Source organism: Schistocerca gregaria, chromosome X (genome assembly GCF_023897955.1).
Source record: "Schistocerca gregaria isolate iqSchGreg1 chromosome X, iqSchGreg1.2, whole genome shotgun sequence".
NCBI classification, from domain to species: domain Eukaryota; kingdom Metazoa; phylum Arthropoda; class Insecta; order Orthoptera; family Acrididae; genus Schistocerca; species Schistocerca gregaria.
In genome coordinates this window covers 699,353,691-699,369,107 of record NC_064931.1, presented here as the reverse complement: position 1 = coordinate 699,369,107, position 15,417 = coordinate 699,353,691, and the positions used below count along the sequence as shown (strand labels likewise).

Here is a 15,417-nt window from a genome sequence, read left to right as displayed (position 1 = left end):
TTTGTTAACTGATAATATAACTCCTGTTGGTTTTACCATCTTAAAGTATATGCTAAAGAAGTGACTACAGTATTACAGTGTAAATAAATGAAATATTGTTTGTAATTGTGACATCTTAAAGTCTTAAACGTGACTGCAAATTCAACAACTCTTTGGCATGAACTTTTGAGACTTTGTACTATAGCCACCCAGCTGCAAATAAAGGCTTATTGGAACCCCTGACCTAGGTTCTGACAATTTTGAAGTTGTCTTCTTCAGAACATATAATGCCCTGAAAGTTACATTGGTGGTTACAGAAGTATTTTAAACAAACAGTAACAGTTACAGTTACAGACAAATATTTTAAGATAAGTGCACTCACTTGTTACATCACATGTTGATAATGTAAACAGAATATAATCAAATGGCTCATCATATGGGACACTCATTTTATGAACACAAATAATCACAGTCTTGATGTAGACTCTGGCAACATGGTACTTCAGGTATGTAGATTAAATCCCAAGTATAATGGCCCTGTAATGTAAGAGTCTTGCTGACATGTAAGTTGACTTACATTTATTAAAACACAATCTGGCATCTGTGTTAAAACAGTATGCATATGGCAATTAGTAAAAGCTGGCTACCCAAATTTATGAGTCCTAGCACTGAGGAAAGCTATGTGCAGAGGGCACTAACTGTGTGTGCATATGAAATGTGCACAGACTGCATTGAGTACACTATGTAAATTAAAATGGAGATGAGAACTGTGTATTGCATAATCCCACTGTTAATCTAAAATGATAAAACTGTACAGATATAAAAACATGTGTAAAAATGGAACCATAAAGCCACCTTGTGAAAGTAAGAATGCATAGAAATTTTAACATGAATCTAGTAAAAAGTATTAAATTGTAAAAACTGAAAAGAAGGGGGGAGGGGGGGGGGGGGTAAGGAGGAAGGTTAAATATGATCTAAAATTTGAAACTTCCATTTAGTATCAACTAAGTTTGCAAACAGTAGCTTATGAAATGAAGTGTGAGGAATGGGGTTGGGACCCCCGAAATAGAATCTGTTAATAGCCAATTCCCAAAATGAGAAATTCCATTTACCATTCAAGAAGTTTACAGCAGATGGAACAAGACATACAACAAATTCCAAAATTCACATTAGGCTCAAAACAGTACAACAGTGTATCTAAAGGCTGAAAATAATGCTACATACATGTAAAAATCTTCATACAAATTAAAAAATGTCGTTTTCCTCAATACATATTCTCTCTACATTAATTCAATAACAACATGTTTGCAAAGCTAGTGAGACCAGTAAATGTGGTAAATGGCCGTGAGCTGCTCACAGTAGTGACAATTTGTTTCACCATGCTCAAGTCTTGTTAACAATTAGTTTTCAACCAAATAAGGTGCTAGGTAACTGCATGCAGGTCATGCACAGAGGCTCTTATTGAAATGGTTAAAGAATATAGAGGGGGGGAGGGAGAGGGAGAGGGCGAGGGGGAGGGGGGGGAGAGAGAGAGAGAGAGAGAGAGAGAGAGAGAGAGAGAGAGAGAGAGAGAGAGAGAGAGAGTACTGCAGTTGCATTATATGGTAAATACTTTCCATGAAAGGCCCACATCTGAGCAATTACCACCATTTTATTGCCATTCATGATGCAGAGCACTTTAAGGCTGAATACAGAAATAATACTGTGACACTAACCACTGATCAGTAGTCAGAACACAAATACTTCAAGAAATCCAGAAAAACCAGAAGTTGACTTTCCTTCACTTACAAGTGTCACCTGAGCACACACTCATAACCAAAGGACCTCCCAAGACTGAACTCTTATTTGCAGTCTGTGGGAAATCCTTCGGATACCAAGGTATGCTGTACAAAAAATCCTCTTCACAAGTGCACTTTCACTGTCTCTAAACAGTTGTCATCCTGTATGCCACTTGGTTCAAACAAATATGAAGAAACAAAAACCAGTCTGTCAACTACTTTTAAATGTCCTCACAATTAATACTACATACTACTTAACAGATATTACATTCAAAATTAAAAGACAAATATTTAATATTTTGACACACAAAATGCACTTCATGTTGACTGTTCTGGAAGTAGAAACAAACATTGCTTCACAAGCCACTACAGGTATGTGGAATGCATTACATTGAAACCTGGCTTCAACTTCCTTGTTGTTTCTCTGCCTTTTAAGTTGTGTGTACTAGGTCAGCCTGGATACTGTGTGTGTGTGTGAGACGAAGGGAGGGACTCAACTGCAGCTCCTCCCAGACACTTGGAGGATGCTTTATGTATATACGTATAAATTTTGCAGCTCTTTTCATTACTATGAAACAAACTATATCAGTTAAGTATGTTAAAAATACAATGTATTATTTACATACAACTTGCAACTTCTATTCCAAGTAGTTACAGTTCATTTAACTAAAATCACATCACTCTTCTTCATTTTGATATAAACGCAACTTTAGCACCTCCCAACACGTAAAGGATTTGCCCAAACTGGTCAATTAACTACAGTTTGTGGCAAGTCTTTTACATGACAGAAGGCGCTGTAATAATTTTCAACCAGTTCAACAAAATGTCTAAGAAGCAGGGAGGTTGACTGCCTGTATCAATTTCTTAGAATGTGGTGAAGACCTTGCCTGCTAATTACCATTTGCAACTGGCCAAGGCTCAATATTGGACCATTGGTTTTCACAGGCAATGTTGCCTCCAGACAAACATGTCTGATTTACCCAATAAAAAGATTTAACCTCAATCTTGACAATGGCTGTTTCCTATACCACACTGAACAAGACGGGCATATTCACAAGTTCTCTCTCAGTTCACAATATCTGGGCTGTGGCTAAGGTAGCCTCCATTACACCATTTCTCCCACAAATGCTGGGCCTGCAACAGAAGAGACTGGGTAATTTGAAAAACTAAGTGTTTTGGGTGGTTACGATTTCAAACTGGACCACAACAAGATGTATTAGGGCAATGTACACAGAACAGAAAGGTACACACTCATGAGAATGTAACGATTTAATCTAAATTTTGTATATAAAGGAGTTTCATGAGCATTGTGGCAATGCCGTTCAGGAGGAACTACTAATGATCTCCAATCCTGATAAATGTTTACCAAGTTTCCCCACATTTCAGGCTCAGATGTAATTCAACCCTTTCTAATAACTGTCAATGGTTGGTTGAAATACCTAATGAGACAATGTGGCACTATTCCAGTAAGAAACTCACCAATGCAACATGGTGGTCCCAATGGAATGGCATGCTGTTGTCACGAGATGAAAAACAAATTGGTGCAAGAATGTTACCAATGCCCAAGCCTGAAGAACTGCGAGCAGTGCAGTTCACTGATAAGAGCACAGTGAACCCTTCTGTTCAATAAGAACCACTAGCACCGAGGTTCAACACTACCAGACTTCCCACCAGTGAAGCCTTCACCTAGCTGTGCTACAAACAGTTGCTCTGGCCTGCAAGTGACCCACTAGCTTTAGGGGGCACTACTCAGTGCTGTGTGAAGCAGCGTCGCGTCCCAAGCGTGGGTTTTGCGAGGGATTGAGCGACACGGTTCGTAAACGGGAATTATCCGGTTGACCTAATTGAGAGGGAGACTTTTGATCTGGCTAAGATGTTAAATTCCCTGGTGTGAAGGTACAAGGCTAGGATGTTGGTAGAAGTAAACTCGTATGGACGTTATAAAAGTTCTAATTTATTCATAAAGAATACAGATCACCCTAACTGCGTAGTGATTGTACCTACAGAATAGCCAAGCCCATTACAGAGACGGTGACTGACTTCCACCGTTCTGGCTGCCTGATAGAACTTTCCAGCACTTTGCTGCCCACACTAGCACCCTACGTCAGAGTCCCGCGGTCGCTGCCTAACGCTCATCGGCGACTATCTCCAACTGTCTGCCTGCAGCCCGCCCTCAGCCCAAGTCGGCTGCTACTCACGCTGACTACCGTCGCTGCCTAAACCCGAGAGAGAGAGAGAGAGATCCCCGGAGCGGCGTGCCTCCGAGTTTTGTTAGCTCTTCCCCTTCGACCCCGCCAGCGCTTGGCATGACGTAGCGTCGAGTGCAACTTTTCCTTATTAGGGATTGTTTTAGTATTAACTCCAGTACTTTTCTTCAGAAGCTGGGTGGAGGGGTAGAGGGGCCTCTCCCTATATGGTCACGCACTGCGTCCTGAGCCCTTCATTGGCTCCTCATGACGTAGTGCGGTCCCCACCTAGGGCCCTCTTTCTTTCTCTCTCCGCTCCCAGACTTCTCCCTCTAGCCAAGAGTGTTGATACTGCAAGTTATTGCTTATTTAAGGAACCTGCCCAGAGCGCCCTGTTTATCTTAATAGCTGAGTCTGCTTCCTTGCTTATCACACGCAGCTGCCTGGCCGCTTGGACCGCCGCCTCGGCTATCTGGCTGCGTCGTTATCTTTTGTGACCCCTCTGACACGCCTGGCGTCCCCTGTTAACTCTATCTCCCCGTATGATTTCTGGTGTATCGTCTGAGAACAACTGCATTTAGACTTGGATTTTCTGCGGTTACAACAGCAGGATACCTACCAGCATGGCACAAGAAGTGATGTTATGTGTGCAGTGTGGCAGTGGCATGGCACACATCTGACTTTAAACCCAATACTAGTAAGGTGGCACAATGTCTTTTTCAAAAGATTATGGCGTTCTGGATTCAGTCAACTTAATTGTTTTATGTGAATGAAAAATCTAAATATGTTTCTGCAGTTTCTCAGTAAAACTTACTTTTCATGTAGAAAATTGAAAACAATTTCACACGTTTTATCTGCAATGCAATGTGTCACATTCAATTTTGATTAAAAAATAGATTCTTTAGCACTTTTTAGTCTGACACTTCAGATTGCTAACTTAATGTCTCCATTATTGCTTATAGTTGTCATGATACTTCAAAATAAACTAACTACTGTGTATATTTTGAAAAATTTATACTGAGAAATAAAGTCCCTGGTCAGTTTATGTTTGGTACATTTTAGGTCATACATTGCTGTGAACTGAACTTAGTTAACATAACCAAATTTTTTTTTTCCTTCCACTGGAAGGAGAGCCACACTTATCTCCAGTCACAAGTAAACAGGTTATATATTTTGACATTTGGGAGTGATGTGTTACAATGTGCCACTCAACTCCGGCTATACACTATGCTGAGTTGTTGCTCGTTTTTCTCTATCATAAGGGATTTACGAAGTCAGTCACATTACCATTTTAAGTTAACACCGCATTAAAGTTACTTTAAGTTTAAAACTAGAGATAGACAAAGTTAGCTATATACTGTATTCTCCGGTTTTTCTTTTCTCTGCTAACAGTTTCATTAATGAAACATTCAGTAACTATTACTGTTCATGTACTATCGGACAGAAATGGTGTGGCCCCGAGACCAGTGGAAATTAAACTGTATTTTCCTAATGATATACAGAACACAATATGTTTAAGTTATGTCACCAACATCGAGACATTTGCTGTGAAGGGATTTGAGTCTGCCATGAACTTTGTTGACAGAAGAAGAAATGTTTCAGCAATAAGAAACCATTTAATTTTATCCATATTTCGCAGCTTGAAACACGACTGTATTCAATACACTGGATGTATGAATTAAAGAATGCCTTCAGTTGCAACTTTTTGTGTTTATTAATTACATGCTGCATTTCGGACCCTGTGGGTCCATCATCAGGTGCAATTCGTTTTAATACATGCTATATTTCTTCTCTTGAATGAGGTGAAATGCATATTCATATCACGAAAAGGTTTAATGTTAGGTTATGAACGTCTCAAGTCAAATGCGGAAAATATGTATGTATGTAGTCGTCTTCAGTCCTGAGACTGGTTTGATGCAACTCTCCATGCTACTCTATCCGGTGCAAGCTTCTTCCAGTACCTACTGCAACCTACACCTTTCTAAATCTGCTGAGTATATTCGTCTCTTGGTCTCTATGATTTTTACCCTCCACACTGCCCTCCAATACTAACTTGGTGATCCCTTGATTCCTCAGACCATGTCCTACCAACTGATCCCTTCTTCTAGTCAAGTTGCGCCACTAACTCCTCTTCTCTCCAATTCTATTCAATACTTCCTCATTAGTTATGTGATCCAAACTATTTATTGTCCATGTTTCACTTCCATACATGGCTACACACCATACAAATACTTCCAGAAACGACTTCCTGACACTTAAATCAATACTCTATGCTAACAAATTTCTGTTCTTCAGAAACGCTTTCCTTGCCATTGCCAGTCTACATTTTATATCCTCTCTACTTCAACCACCATCAGGTACTTTGCTCTCCAAATAGCAAAACTCCTTTACTACTTTAAGTGTCTCATTTCCTAATCTAACTCCCGCAGCATCACCCGGTTTAATTCGACTACATTCCATTATCCTCGTTTTGCTTTTGTTGATGTTCACCTTATATCCTCCTTTCAAGACACTCCATTCCGTTCAACTGCTCTTCCAAGTCCTTTGCTGTTTCTGACAGAATTACAATGTCATCGGTGAACCTCCAAGTTTTTATTTCTTCTCCATGGATTTTAATACCTACTCCGAATTTTTCTCTTGTTTCCTTTACTCCTTGCTCAATATACAGATTGAATAACATTGGGGAGAGGTTACAATGCTGTCTTACTCCCTTCCCCACCACTGCTTCCCTTTCATCCCCCTTGACTCTCATAACTGCCATCTGGTTTCTGTACAAATTGTAAATAGCCTTTTGCTCTCTGTATTTTACCCCTGCCACCTTCAGAATTTGAGAAAGTATTCCAGTAAACATTGTCAAAAGCTTTCTCTACGTCTACAAATGCTGTTTGCCTTTCCTTAATCTTTCTTCTAATATAAGTCATACAGTCAGTATTGCCTCACGTGTTCCAATATTTCTACGGAATCCAAACTGACCTTCCCAAGTTCGGCTTCTAGCAGTTTTTCCATTCGTCTAAAGCATTCGCGTATGTATGAAACAGTGGAAAAGGTGAACAGTGTGAACTTACCATATAATTCAAGAAAAGCGTTTTTAGTTTTAGCACCAGCAAACTTTCTTTTCTACATCGTTTTCGTACATGTCATTTCATTCAAGAGGCACATTTGCACATATGTTTGTAAACATTTCACAGATGTTTTTGTACATGGTATTGTCAAAGATGAATTTATTCTTAGTGCTGAAGATATAACTAGTAAACAAGTGCCATATGCAGGACATAAATTTAGGATATGTCTTTAAAATTACTTTAGTAACTATAGCTTGCGAAATCTGTTTTTTCATTTAACATAGAACATAGATTCTTTTTTTTTTGTGAAGGTATATATCCAGTTGTTCTAACACTTTTAGGGTCTTACCACTGGATTCGTTATGTAGTACTACCGAACTGTTTCTCTACTGTTTATGACATGTTTCGTTTCCAACATATGTTTTGTAATTACTGATTTTTCGAAATGGTTTAGCCTGAAAGCATTTCAGTGTTCCTGAAAATGGGTTTTGAAGTTTCTGCCTGTTTTCCTTTGATAGTAGGCAGGATAACTGGGAAAATATTACTTTGTACACACTGCCACTGTTGTATGCTTGTGAATTTGATTTTATGTTATGGACAAATAAGTTCCCAAACTTATTATTCGTTGCGAATGGTATTGTTACATTTGTTTTTCTGAAAAGGTTAGCGATGTTTCTGTGATATGGGGCAAAGGTATTGGATACCGGCGAATATTCTCTCTTCTTTCACAGTGTGGCCATTCGTTCTTACTTTTGTGTACGTGTGTTTAAATTTCCAATTGTTTTGGTTGTGTAGCCATTACTTATGACAATGCTCTGTATTGTGTCTGTCATTTTGAGGGTGTTTTCTTCTAAATCAAGGGGGTTCACTCTGTGTAGCATGGACCTAAATGCAGCATGTTTCAGTGTTGTGGGGTGGCGTAATGAGTTGTCAAGTGTTATGTCTGTATATTTCCACAAAAACATAAAAGTCTGTATAGAACATGAGGACAATTACTGAATCTTAAAATCACCACCAAAAAGTAAGTTCTACATACACAGAAAATGCACAAACACAGACATAACACTGGACAACTCATCATGCCATCCCACCACACAAACATGCTTTTAGGTCCATGCTACACAAAGACACTACCTTGATTTAGAAGGGAACACACTCAAAAATGATAAGTTGTGACTAAAGGCTTTTTTTTGTCATACCTCCTATGAATAAGAAAAATTCAGTGGCTAACTGTTCTGTAACAGAGACAGGTAAAGTGCCTTGACAAGACAGCAAAATCTGAGGTCTTACATTAAGACAGAATATGAACTGTCATAACCATTTCCCTTCTCATGTAGGTTTTCTTTAATTTTATTGTTCATCCTGATTGTTATTTTTATAGTTTATCTGCTAATTCTTCTGAAACATAATAAAATTAATCTGCTACTGAACTTGTCCTCTCACTATGGAGTAACTTTAAAGAGCAGAGCCTAGAGCAGAGATTTGTTTAATATTCTGTTTTTATTGATGTATCAGTTTCTCCTATAAAATTATTGTCTGAGGTGATAATGTGGCTTAATTCATGTAATCCTCAGGACTGCCACTTCCTTAGGAAACAACTATCTGAACAGTATTCTTTGACACACCTTTTAAGAAATTATAATGCATGCTGTCACCAATGCTTCATTATTATCAGTCGTTCCATGACTATATTACATATGTTTACCAGTATTAAACCACTGATCAGTCACACCAGGAGTACTTCAGATAACATTTCAAATTTTCATTGTTATCTAACCTGTTTTGTTCTTCGTTACATGTTAAAGAAACTCGTTACCACATTCCATCATCACAATCCAACATATCAACAATAAGACAAATGCAAGAGGTTTTCAAAACTGTCAGCATTCGACTTTCCAGAAATGTTCTGCTCTGGCGAACTTAGCCTCCAGGTTTGCGTTTAGTATGTATCCCTCTTTCCCCTAATTTTTGTGACTCAAATGTCTAAGTCAATATAACAAGATCTGCAGCCTTTATATATACCAAGACCAATGGAATTCTGAAAGAAAACAGTTGACTGTACTGGTGACTATGGAATGTACCAAGCTTTTTAAAATTCAGGTGGAATATTTTGATAGTTTACACAGGGGAGCATGACTGCAGAGTGATGGTGGCGTATTAAAAGAAAGTTTGAGTGTAGCTTTCTTTGGAGGTGCACTCTCACTTCCAGAGTCTAAACCTTAGCAGGAAGACCACAAATTTCATGACTGTTTAGGATTGGATGAAGTTTTTCCTCTTAAAAGTGCATGACACTATACCCTCAGACAAATAACCAATGGAAAGTTGTTATAAATTATCCAGGGGAAGTACGCCTGTAGGATGTCCTTTCGGTAAGGTAGTGGAGAAAAATCTAGGTGCTTGATGCTTCAGTAACTTTTCACACAAATAGAATTGGCACGACTAAGCTATTTGTATGTTTCATAGCTTTGTATGGATTTATGATTATGTTCTATGTCATATGTCACCTCTTTACAAGGCAGATGGTCCTATTGAGATTTCACATGAAATGCCAGAAATCCAAAGGTGACCTCTGAACAATACTATGAAATTGAGCAATACACTTCTTAGTTTCTTTCTTAATCCTAGTGGAGCACTGTCTTTTCAGAACCAAGTGTGGATGCAGTTATATACCAAAAGAATCTGATATTACATTACATACAGCAAATTGTTAAAGATTTGCGGAGGTTTTATAGAAAGCCATCGAACGTAATTCTATTTAATTTCATGTCTCCATTAACTTTCACAAATAAATTAAATGAATTACAATTATTAAGTTTATCTATTTTTTACAAGCAATCCTTTCCCATGCTTTGAGTGTTTCTGTTCTATTTCACACTGCTGTGGTTGTAGATACATGGATTTTCTTCCAATATACTAACAAAGAAAGAATATTTAACTATTATGTCTCATTTTCCTTTTCCTGGGTGGAGAGCATCGCACAATCAGGGCAGTAATGTCCTAAACAGTTAGTAGCGCAGACTTAGTGGGTGGCTATATGGCTGCCTTTTGACACGTCACTCCACTTGCCACATTCATCTGGTAGGCATCCTGCCTACGTGCACTGCCTCCCAGAAACACGCGTGTGCTTCAGGAGTGACTGCCTCTACTGCACCAGTACGAAGGTGCCACGATCAACGTCAGGCTGTACCCACCACGCTTGGGCATGCACCTATATCTGCACTAGCTTGATGAAAAAGTAACTAGTTTTCATGAACTTGCTACCTTTGCTGTGGCCATTCTTAACACCAATGGATTTCTCTCTCCCTTGCTAGCCCATCAGACTCGCATTGTGCAAAAGGAAGAGCACCTACACAATCCTGACTGACCTAAGAAACAGTCCCTTTAGCTCTTACAGTTTCATATTACTCCAGTTCCACAAATTAAAATAACAAGTAATCGCAACCTGCCACAACCGTGGGGATATATCCATGTTTTTCTTAGTAGTTTTAATTAACACTAAGGTTTTATTTTGACATTACATGCCTTCCATCAATGTTTTTGTGGGCAGAAAATGATGCCCTCTAAGTCTGGTAGGGAGCCACCACTTTTATGAATTCTTTTCTTTTACTCTGAACAGTCCAGTAACTAATCCAGTCACTGCTACATTCTTTCTAGCCGTGCTCCTAGTCCAACAGTGATCCCTGAAAATATTTTGAATCTGAAAAATAACTCCATTTGAGAGAATGGATGTTTGGGTCATTTCAAAACTGAATCAGCACGGCCGAATGGAACATCAAACTTTTTTCCTTGCAAATCTGATTTTAGTGTTATTACTGCATTTCTTGATTTGATGAAGGACATCAGAAATTGCCAGACAAAAAGTTTCAAATTACAGCTGTGCATAACTAAGTTTTACTAGTTATGTAAGTTGGATTCTAACAATTCAAATAATTTAAAACCATACAAAAGCCAAGATCACACGAACTATTTCCTTATTCCAAAAAACCTGTTTCACCAGCCTTCAGGTCGCAATATTTTTTGAAGTAAAACATGTTCATTTTATGTTAACCTCACACACAAGGTGTCAAGCGGATAAAACTCAGCACATTATGGACATTTGTCATTGCTACATTATTTAAAAACACACAGTGATGACAAACTTCTAGAACACGCCGAGTTTTATCCACTTGACACTGAAGTCAAACGTAAAATGAACATGTTTTACTACATAACATGTTTCAGACCTAAAGATGACAGCAAAAACTGTTGAAACTGACTGTATTGATTAAAAATATTTTGTTCAATCTTGGCTTTTGTATGGTTTTTGACAAACAGATCACCCATCAATATTCTCATAAGGAAATTCATTTAAATAATGTAATAATAAATGTATAAACCTGCCCTCCATACTTTAAACAAAAAACAGAAGTTAAAGATCCACAACATAATAAATGTGGCCAACTCACATACCTCAACACCAGTTCCAGCTTCTCTTGTTCCTTTGAAGTGGAAGCTACTTGTGCACCTCCCAGCACGTAAAAGATTCGCCAAAACTGGTACATTACTTACAGTTTGTGACAAATCTTTTACATGTCAGAAGAAGCTCTGATGACTGCCACAGACATGTTTAACTAAAGTTCTCATCAAATTCATACAGTTTTACTCATTTAGGTACGTGACCTAAAATTCTGAAGATAAGTGACACAGAACTGCAACAATGTAATTCAGGCTAAGCTCATAAAGGAAGCATTTCACAGTTTTGTAACACTCAACAAAACATCCGGATGGTATGCACTGTGAAAAAGTTTCGCCATTTTGTGCAATTTCTTTAAAGCTCTTATGATTAAAGCACTGAACTGAAATAGTATAAATATGATAAATAAGATGAAGCCTGCAAGTAGAAAAAGAAACCGATACATTGCAAGGAGAAATGAATAATGTAGAAATAAGAACCAGCGCTTACGAGAATACATGGTATAAGGAATGTCAAATTATTATATCAATATTCACTCCACGTTTTTCTTGGGAAAGAAGGAAGGAAGGAAGGAAGGAAGGAAGGAAGGAAGGAAGGAAGGAAGGAAGCCAGCTGGAAACAATGTTGATCTCAACATGACAGCATATGACACTAGATGGACAGTAGATGTACTGATAATGGTTTCAGTACCATTTGCCAAGAGATAGCATTGTAGCATAGCTACTACAGCACAATCTGTCTCTAACCTTTAATAGAAATGGCGGCACCTAGAAGGCTCACTATGGCGCAAACGTGTGAACGAAGCAGGCAACCATGACACAGACATGCATTCTTGCTTCCTACAGCCAACTGAGCAAGTTTTAAAGGGGTCAAATTGTGGCCTTCCTAGTGACAAGATGACTCTAAGAACTGCCATGCAAGTTGGATATGCCGGACTCACTTGTGCAATAATGCTGGTATCAGTGGTCATGTGAGCATTCTCGCATCTGTAGATGAGGTTCTGGATGTCCACACAGTACAGACACTAGTGAGGAGTCTTGTGTTGTAAGGGTAGTAGTGGTAGATTGTACAGCTACCACAGCACAGATAAGTGTGCTTGTAAGCCCAGACACGTCAACACGAGCTGTTGCAAATGGCTGTTAGCAGGGTGACTGCAAGCATGTGCACATCTAGCTTGTCTTCCACTCATGCCACAGCATTGACTTGCATGGCTTGACTGGTAATGTCAAAGGATCACTTGGGAAATGGAATGGCATGCCATGGTATTCAGCAATGAAAACAGATCTGCCTGAATGCAAGTGATGATCACTTGCGTTTGCGACAGATCTGCTTAGTACTGTCTCAAAGTGAGCATTTGTCCTAGACACACTGACCGCATCCCAGGCTTTACAGCCTAGGGTGTGATAAGCTGCATCTCTCACCTTTGGTGTTCCTGGAGGGGACACTAGTGCTTGGTACATGAAGAATGTGGTTAGAAGAGTTCTTTTACCATTCTTGGTAGGCCTGCATGATTTCAAGATGTCTCCAATCGAGCATGTGTGGAATATGATGAGACGACAAGGACTTGTCTTTCAGAACTAAGTGAACAGGTCGAGTAGACATGGCACAACATAACTGAGGGCAGTATTCACCATCTGTGTGATTGACTGGATGTTGAAGCGCCTGCATTGCCAACTTTGGAGGCTACACCACTTAGTAATACGGGTGTTTCAACATGGACCAATATCTGGTAACTTAGAACTGCCTGTGGTACTGATCCGTGAATGTAATCATTTCATTTACTCCATGTTCAGCGATTTTGTCACTGTCCACAAAATTATGTTCTTGTTTTAAAATTTTCTCCGATCTCTTTAACAACAATGTCAGCAAGAACATCCATCCCAATGCTGGGTTACTGGACTAGTATGTTCAGTAGTTAGGTTCCTTTGGGTCTCTTCCAATCAAATTATTTGCTATGAAGCAATGAATTTCACTTAATGAGAGAGAGAAATTGCATTCAGCATTTAAAACGGCATACCATGTGTCTGTCACGTCTAGTACTTCATGAGTGAACATATTATTATGACAACGATGAACGAAGTCATCGCCAATGTTGACTGGCGGCGAATGCTAAACAAACACACAAATCACAACAGGTTTGTCATTAATATCGAAAAGGTGCTGGCTGCACGGTCTGGATCTGCAATGACTAAAATAATTAAGAGTCATTGGTAAAAAATAATATATATATTGTACTTAACTGGTTGTACAGGATTCTTCTTGGCTGCATACATATGATTATGAACAGAAAGCTATTGAGGCCTCACTTATGCCATACATTACTGAGCACCTTGTTAGAGGTTGCTTCCTATCAGCTGAAAGCTATGCTACTTTACGTTCCGAGCAGGAGCACCACTAGTGGCACTGGTCGCAACTCAAGGGTCCAATGATACCAATAATGACTGCAGCCAATAACTGCAACCCCTAACAAGTTTGGTATCGAACGTCGATATCACACATATAGCAGTAGTAGAAATATGGTGTATTTTCTACTGAAGGATGAATATTATTTTTGTGAACAACACAGGATGCAGGAACGCTACTGAGTCACTGTCCTTGTTTGGATACCATACAACACATGGAGGCGATGTAGAATTTGAAACTATGAAATTTGTACATGTAGTTTCACTATTGTTGACTGAATTGCATTATAAACAGATAAAACTTAACAACACTGTTAGCACCACTATCGTTGGTATAATTATCATGAACATCACTGTCTTTGTCGCTTGCAATCAAGTACAAAGCTGAACAACTGGCAACATCAAATGAATCTAAAATGTGTGAAATCTCCCCTGGGCATAAGGTTTTCCTTAAATTTATTTTTAATTATGTTGCTAGAGCAACTGTGAAATAAATAAAAGTGACAAAATAATGGAAACTGTAGAACAGTATTTCACAACTGAGACACGAGTGGTTACATAATATTTCAGGTTACATTACCTTTTGCATTGAACCCACAAAATTTGTGTGTGTGTGTGTGTGTGTGTGTGTGTGTGTGTGTGTGTGTGTGTGTGTGTGATGGTGCCTAGCTATCACATAATAGTAACATTACGATAATAAACATTCAAGACACACAAAACATTATTGATGTAAAATTTGCCTGTAAGGAAACAAATTATGATTTGACAATGTAGAAAAAGACAAGAGTGCTACTTACCATAAAGAAGACACATCAAGTTGCAGACAGGCACAATTAAAAGACACATACAGGTTTTGGCCACAGACACATGCTATTCACACACAGAAGCAAGCACACCTCATGCGCACATGACCATCAACTCCTGCATCTCAGGACAGAATGTATCATCAAATAGGATGCAAGCAACAATCTGGGGAGGGGAGGGGAGGGATGGTGTAAGGTGGGGGGAGAGACTAATGCTGTCTGGTGGTGTGTGCAGGGACTATAATATCAACAGGCACAGCATTAGGAGGTTTGGGGCAAGGAGATGGGGAAAAAATGAGCAAAAAATGAGAGAAGCAGGGAAAGATGCGTGGATGTATTGGCAGAGGTCTGCAAATAAACAGGGTGGGAGATGAGAATGGGGATAGATGGGGTGGAAACTGCTGTGAGGAAGGTGTGGGGACAGTATGTTACCATAGGTTGAGGCCATGGTAAGTATGGGAGTGAAGAATGTGTTTTAAGGGTAACTCCCATCTGCACAGTTCAGAAAAGCTGGTGATGGAGGGAAAGATCCAGATGGCTCTGGTAGTGAAGCAGCCATTGAAATCAAGTGTTATGTTCAGATGTATGGTGTGCCACTACTGTGCTCTTGACCACAGTTTGGCAGTAGCCATTCATTCTAGTGGACAGTTGGTTGGTAGTCACACCAATATAAAAAGCTGTGAAATGATAGCAGCAGAGCTGGTAAATGACATGGCTGTTTCCACAGGTGGCAAGGCCCCTGATGGGGTAGAAT

At 39.1% G+C, this 15,417-nt stretch overlaps 1 long non-coding RNA gene across 3 annotated transcripts in view; it reads right to left on the bottom strand.

Annotated features, from left to right (window-relative positions):
- Positions 1 to 1,610: 1,610 nt before the first annotated feature.
- LOC126299033 (uncharacterized) overlaps positions 1,611 to 15,417 on the bottom strand; it is a 65,692-nt gene continuing 51,885 nt past the window's right edge. For all 3 annotated transcript variants that reach the window (XR_007552710.1, XR_007552712.1, XR_007552711.1), the window contains exon 4: positions 1,611 to 2,891. This is a non-coding gene — a long non-coding RNA (uncharacterized LOC126299033). The remainder of the gene's footprint in view (positions 2,892 to 15,417) is intronic.